Source organism: Petaurus breviceps, unplaced genomic scaffold, assembly GCF_028583685.1.
Source record: "Petaurus breviceps papuanus isolate PSGF00001 unplaced genomic scaffold, PetGlider_PUasm1.0 229, whole genome shotgun sequence".
Classification (NCBI taxonomy): domain Eukaryota; kingdom Metazoa; phylum Chordata; class Mammalia; order Diprotodontia; family Petauridae; genus Petaurus; species Petaurus breviceps.
The window spans coordinates 8,299,423-8,307,500 of record NW_027185903.1 but is presented as its reverse complement, the minus strand read 5'-3'; positions in this window follow the sequence as shown (position 1 = coordinate 8,307,500).

Genomic DNA, 8,078 nt, shown 5'->3' with positions numbered 1-8,078 from the left:
GGAAGTGGGGAAGTATTGGCTCAAAGAGGAAATAACACACACACACACACACACACACACTCAGTTGGATATAAAAATCTATCTTACCATACAGGAAAGTAGGAGGGGTAGAGGAAAAGAGGAGGGAAGGCTGATAGAAGGGAGGGTAGATAAAAGTCAGAAGAAAAAAATTTTGAGAATGGACAGGGTGAAACGGGAGTAGGATAAACAGAGGGAAAATTAGATGGAGGCAAATACTTAGTGTAGGGGAAAATTATAAAATGATTCTCTGAGAAAGACCTCATTTCTCAAATATATAGAGAACTTAGTCAAATTCATAGAAATAAGAACCATTCCTCAATTGATAAATGGCCAAAGGATATGAACAGGCAGTTTTCAGATGAAGTAATCAAAGCTATCTATATTTATATGAAAAAAATTCTCTAAATCACTACTGATTACAGAAAAGTAAATTAAAACAACTCTGAGCTACCACCTTATACCTATTAGATTGGCTAACATGACAGAAAAGGAAAATGACAAATTCTGTAGGGGATGTGGAAAAATTGAGACAACTCTTGAACAAACTGTTGGTGAAGTTGTACGGCATTCATCCATTCTATAGAGCAATTTGGGACTATGCCCAAAGAGCTATAAAATCATGCATACCCTTTGACCAAGCAATACCATTACTAAATCTGTATACCAAAGAGATAAAAAAAAACATGTAAAAAATATTTATTGAAACTCTTTTAGTGGTGTCAAAGAATTAAAAATTGATGTGTCCATCAAAACTGACTGAACCTGTGGTATATGATTGTGATAGAATACTATTGTGCTATAAGAAATGATGAGCAGGATGGTTTCAGAGAAACCTAGACTTACATGAACCGATGAGTACAAGGAGAACATTGTATATATAATAAAAGCAATATTGTATGATGATCAACTGTGAATGACTTGGCTATTCTTAGCAATGCAACAATACAAGACAATTCTGAAGGACCAATTATGAAAAGTTCTATCCATCTCCAGAGAAAGAAATGACAGAGTCTAAATACATATCATAGCCTACTTTTTCTTTTCTTCTTTTTGTTTTTTATCTGTTTTCTTTCACAAAATGATTTACATGGAACTGTTTTACATGACTACACATGTAAAACATATCAAACTGCCTGCCTCCTTAATTGGGGGGGGGAGGGGGAGGGAAGGAGGGAGGTAGAGAATTTGGAGCTCAAAAAATTTCTTAATGAATGTTAAAAAAAACTGTTTTTACATGTAATTGGGGAAATATACATACATACATATATATATATATATTTTTTTTTTTGAGAGAGAGAGAGAAGGGGCAGCTAGGTGGTGCAGTGAATAGAGCACCAGCCCTGGAGTCAGGAGGACCAAAGTTCAAATCTGGCCTCAGACATTTAACACTTACTAGCCGTGTGGCCTTGGGCAAGTTATTTAACCCCAACTGCCCTGCCTTCCCCTCTGTAAGGGTTATGGGATTTAAAGATCTTCCATGCCCCATTGGACTTGCTGACGTAGCAGGAAGGGACGGAGCAAGAGGAAGCGGAAGCCAAACTAGAGTTCCTGCGGTGGCTGGCAGTGGTGGCGACGGCGGCAGCAGCAGAGGCAGCAGCAGAGGCAGCGGCAGCGCGAAGCCCTTTTTGAGTTAGCCAGAATTTCTGCTAAGGACTCCTGCTGAGGACTGCCAGGGGCTGGAGCTGCTGGGAGCGTGCTTCCCGGACGCTGGGTGGTTGCTGTGAGTGGGGAGAGGAGGACCTTTGCCTGAGGTAGCCTGTTCTGTTTCAAAGGCTTGAAAATGTGGGTGCTTTCTACTTTATCTACCTGTGCCAATGTCATAACTACTCTGATGGCTTTCATTTTCTGGTTTTGGGACTCAGTCTTTTGGTATCTTAATAAATTTTCTAGTTTATTCCCCCATATGGCAAGCATGATGTATTTTGTGATGGATAATTATATCAGCATATCTGTAATCTCCATAGGCATTGTGAATATGGCATTGCTGATACACCCTCCAAAAAAAAGGGAGAGAGAGAGAGAGAGAGAGAGGCTTAAAAGAAAAAAGTAAAGGGATCTTCCTCATTCATCCCTAACAGACAGGCCAATGACATAAACAAACAGAAGAAAACACATAATCCAATGTAAATTTTAAAAATCTTGAGATAAAATTCCAGAAGAAAAAAAATAATTCCACAATGATTATAATCAGCAGCCCAGGGAAAAAAATGAGTTGGCCAGAGACTCCAAGAGTGGATAAGAGAGATCAAAAAAGGAGAATGAAATTAGAGCTTTGTAGAATGAAATTAAACTCTGTTATTCTTGAGAATAAAAAGCTCAGCAAAAAAAAGAAAAGGTTTAGAACTTTACCCAAGAAGTCGATACTCTGAAAATTTGTTGAGTTAATAAGTATTTATTAAGCATCTACTATTTGACAGGTACTGTGGTATGTGCTTAAATACAAAGAAAGGTAAAAGACAGTCAGTCCTTACTCCCAAAGAGCTCACAGTCTAATACGGGAGACAACATTCAAAAAAACTATGTATAAACAAGATATAGACAGGATAAACTGTAGATAATCAAAGAGGAAAAGGCACTAGCACTAAAGGGGATCAAGAAAGGCTTCTTGGAAAAATTCCATTCAGGAAGCAGAGATGAGAACGGAAGGCATTCCAGACATGGGGCACAGCAAGTTAAAATACCCAGGGTTAGAAGATGGAGTGTTCAGTTCAAAGTACCAGGAAGAGGCCAGTGTCACCATATCACAGAGTACTTAGGAGTGAGGAGTCGGCACAGCTTACTCTAAAGAGTGAGAAGACTGAAAAGGTTGCAAGGGGCCAGGTTATGAAGGGCTTTGAAAGTTAGAAGATTCTATATTATTTTATTTTATTCTTATTTTATCCTGGAGTCAAAAGTGGGCCACTGGAATTAATTGAATGGGGGCAGGGGTGTCACATGGTTAGACTTGGGCTTTAGGAAGATCAGTTTGACAGTAGAGGGTTGGCTGGTTATTGTCCTTCATTTTCCATGAGGACCAAAATGACATAACTATGTTGGAGTCATGGTACAGTGCATCTGACTGTGGTTGATCAGACCAAAATGAGCTCTGATGCCTCTACCACAGGTTGGGCACAGATAGTCCACATGAACACTTAGAGTGGAGATGTCTGTAAATTTGTACATCTCATATTTCTTTTGAGCTACTACAATTCTGCTTTTCTAATAGAGCACAAAATCTTCTTTGATGAGACCACCGTGCTGGGTGGTTCTTTGCCGGTGCCTCCCATGTCACGCAATTGATGCCAAAGTTCTTCAGAGAGATCTTGAGTGTTCTTATATTGCTTCTTCTGATCTCCAGGTGAATGCTTGCCTCATGTGAGTTCTCCCTAAAACAGCTTTTTAGGCAAACACATGTTTGGCATTTAAACACTGTGACCAGCCCATTGGAGTTGTGCTCTCTGTAGCTTCAGAATCTTCCCAAGACAATTCAAATGGAAATGTTTTGGTTGCCTGGCATGGCACTGGCATACTATCCTGGTTTCACAGGTAGATTGGAGGAGGGAAAACTTTTAGGAAAAGAAGGAACCAGGAAACTATTGTAATAGTCCAAGCATGAGATAATGAGGGCCTGAGTCAGAATGGTGGTGGTTTCAGAGGGGAGAAGGGGACATATATGAGATGTGATGAAGCCAGAAACAACAGGACTTAGCAACTAATTGGATATGGGGTATGAGAGAGTGAAGAGTTGAGGATGACAGCTACAATGCAAGTCTGAATGACTGGGAGGATGGTGATAACTGATAATGATTGGGAAGTTGGGAAGAGGGAAGGATGAGAAAGGTAAGATAATGAGTTCAGTCTTGTACATTATGAGTTCAAGATGTCTATAAGACATCCAATTCAAATGTCCAATAGGTAGTTGGAAATGAAAGATAGAAGGTCAAAACCCAACAAATAAATCTGAGAATCATCAGCATAAATGTGATTGAAGCTATGGGAACTGATAAGTTAATTAAGTGAAATATTATAGGAGAAGACAATGGAGTAAATACAACACAAATATTAAATGATACAACAACAAATATTAGAAAAAGCTAAGGGGCGGCCAGGTAGCACAGCAAGTAAGAGCACCGGCTCCAGTGTTGGGATGACCTGGATCAAATCCGGGCTCAGATACCCAGCACCACACCCAGAAATAACTGGCCGTGTAACCTTGAGCAAGTTACTTAAGCCCGATTGCTTTAAAAAAAAAAGTTAAAGGAGTGAACATTAGAAAAATTATATTTGCCATCTATTCTCAAAAACAAACCAGACCAGAAAACAAGATTAAGAGAGATGATTTGGGAATCACTGGACTCCCTGAAAAATCATGAGCAAACAAAAAAAAACTTGAGTTTAAGAAATCTTTTTAAAAATTACTAAGAACTACTATAACCATAAGGTAAAGAAAATATAGAAAGAATCCACAAATTGCCTTCTGAAAGAAGCCCCAAAATTTCCACACCCAGAAATTTGATTGCTAAACTCTATAGCTTTCATGCAAAATGAAATCATGATAAGCAGGAAGGAAGAAAGAGATTAAGTACAAAAGAATCTCACAAGATTACATAATTACTATAAAAACAATAATGACTAGCATTTATAAATAGTATTTTAAGGTTTGCAAAGTGCTTGGAGTGTTATTTCAGCTGAATCCCAACAATCTTATGAGGTAGGTACTATTATTATCCCCATTTTAGAGACGAAGAAACTGAGTCTGAGAAGTTAATGACTTGTCAAGGACTACCCAGCTAAGTAAGTGTCTAAGGCAGAATTAAAACCCAAGTTTTCCTGATTCTACATCCAGAACTCTATCTGCTAGCTGAAAAAAAAGCTTGTATTATGATATGGCAAAAGGCAAATACAAAAATGAAAGAATAACATCCTGCAAAGCTTAGCATAATCCTATAGGTTAAAAAAATGGATCTTTAGTAGAATTTATGCCTTTCAAACAATCTTTCTGAGAAAACCAGAGCTGTAAAGAATTTGAAATGCAAACACAGGGGACTGAAAAATCTAGAAGAGTAACCAGGTTTGAGCAACTTAAAAGGGCTAAATTATGATCACATAAGAAGACCGATAGGAGGCAAAGAGACTAGTGGGGAAAGAGACTATTGTTTCTTCAGAACTGTCATCAGGGGTTAAAGAAGGAACAGAGAAAACAAACACTGCCCAGATTTATTTATTTTTGTTTTGTTTTGTGTTTTTGAGAGAAAAGAAAATGAAGAAAGGGAATATACTAGGAAGGAATAAAGAGGGAGAAACAGACTATTTCTCCTCATTGGGATGTGACAATAGTTTCAACAAGTAAAGCAGTGGGATGGGGGGGCAGGAATATCATGAAGCTCATTTTTATCTGAGTCAAGAAGGAAAAGGTTGAGGAGGAAAGACTATCATGTGGAAATAAAATAAAGTAAACAGATATGATAATACTCTGGAGCTATTCTCCCAACCCCTAAGTTCCCAGAGCATATCATTTCAAGGAAAGATTACTAGCGTTTATTTCATTCTTTCTTTCTCCTCCTTTTTTTCATAAAAAGTAGAGGGGGGAGAAAGAGAATATTGTGAAAAGATACAATGAAAGGAAAGACAAACCTAATAATAATAATGGCCATCAATGTAAATGGGATGAACTTACTCAAAAACAAATGAAGTTAGCTAGTGGATCAGAAAGAATCCAATATTTTCTTTACAAGACATACTTAAAACTTAAAGATTCATTCAGAGTTAAAAGGAAAAGTAAGAATAGACTCTGTTATGTTTTAAATGAATACCAAAAAAGTAGGAATGGCTATAGTTTTTTTTTAAAGGCAATAGTTAAAACAAACATTACTAAAAGAAACCATCAGGATTCAATGGATGGCATTACGTGTCCAAAACAGAAGTCATTATCTTCTCCTCAAGACCTGGACCTCTTCTGAATGTCCCTTTTTGTCATGCATATCATGATCCTTCCAATCTTCCAGGTTTGCAACCTCAGCATTGTCTTGAACTCCAACCAACCTGTTCCTCACCCCACACATCCAATCAGTTACTAAGTCATTCCATTTCAACCTCCACAAAATATCTGAAAGGTAGAGGTGAGGTATAGAGCATTTAGGCATGGAGGGCAGCTAGTAAAAAGACAGACTTAGGAGAGTGAAGATCATGTTTGAGCAACTGAAGTAAGCAGTTAACTGGGTTTGGAAGGGAGTAAAGTGTAACACTGGACAGGTAGGAAAGAGGTTGAGTTATGAGAAGCTTTAATTACAAACAAAAGACTTTCTATTAGATCTTCTTTAAGCCTATATCTGACCCATGTCAGTCTTCTCCTCAATAAACTCCAGTGGGTCCCTATTAACTCCATGACAAAATATAAATTCTTGTTTGACTTCTACAATTCTTCACTACCTGACCCCGACCTAACTTTTTAGTCTCATTACGTATTACTCCTCTTTCTGCACTTTTTGATTTAGTCAAACTGGCCTTCTTACTCTTCCTGGTCTTTGCACTAGCCTTCCCTAAAGCCCTGGATGCAGTCCCTCCTCAACACTACCTCTTAGAAACCTTTTCTTCATTCACCATTCAGTTCAACAGTTCTCTTCTACATGAAGTCTTCCTGATTACCTTCTCCCCTCCTCAAAAGCTAATTCCTTCATTCCTTAAACTACTCTCTATTCCATATTTATTTTCTGTGTATTTCTATGAGTACATGTTGTTTCCTCTGACAGATTGCAAGCTCTTAGAGAACAGGGATTTTTTTTGTCTTTGTATCTCCATCACTTAGCAAAGTGATGACATAAAGTAGATACTTGATAAATGCTGCCTTGTTAATGGATGAATTTCATCTTCGTACATAAGGGAAAAGCTAATGAACCTACGAGGGGAAATAAATAGTGAAGCAATAACTGTGAAGGACATCACGATGCTCATTTTCAGATCTGGACAAATTTAACAAGAGGATAAACAAATAAAATAAAAACCTGAATAGAACTGAAGAAAAATTAGAGTCAGTATGGTGCTGTAGAAACAATACTGACTTTGGAGGCTTAGAATCTGCTTTCATTTCCCATCTCTGTGATGAAAGCAGAATTCATAAAGAAAAACTAAAACACTAAATATATTCCCTACAGGCAGAAGTGTGCTGGAGCCAGTTCTCACTGGCTTGCAATTCTCTATATGAATATTTAAACCTCAGAAATCAGCAATTTCTACAAATGGGGGCTTGATTTATTGTTTTATTGATTTTCTAGACTTAAGAAAGTATTATTTATGCAGATTAAACTTAAAACTGTGTGTGCACACTTTTCTTTTCCCCAAGAGAGCTTGGTTGTTTAACATTTACCAGCACATACTGTTTTGCTCTATAAACACTGCTTGAGCTCACCAGGAGTTAAGTAGGAGGCTCAGGGAATGAAATCATCACTAAATTGGAGACCTGGTGACTTCAGACTACTACTAATAATGGTAATAACTGGCATTTATATAGCACCTTAAGGTTTGTGAAATATTTTATGTCCATTATTTCATTTAAGCTTCACAACACCCCTTCTTGTAGAGCATAATACAATAAAAACTTGTCCCCATACCTGGAATGAACTCCACCCTCAACTATGCTGCTCAAAATCCTTAACCTTTCTTCAAAGGTCTGTTTATATGCTGCCATTTCTGTGATGCTTTTCTTCATCCAGTTGTGGAGCCTCTCCCTCAAAATTCCTTGTATTTACTTATCAATTTACATGGTATATCCTATCAGGAAAATTCAAGCTGAGTGTGAACAGGGACAATCTTACTTTTTTGGTGGGGGAAGGGTTGGGTTCCCTATAACAGGGTCTTTCACCATATAAGTACTTTACTAACTGTTGGGGTGAATTGAGACATCCTTGTGGATAAGCTGAAGAAATGCAGGATGGATCATAGGAATATTTAAACCTGGTTAAACAAGTATATGCAAAGAATACTCCTTGTTCCCTTTACCTTACTCAATGACCTGGCACATAGTAGATACTTTACAAATGTTATTGATTATTTATTGACTGACAATGGACTGAATTTAACAA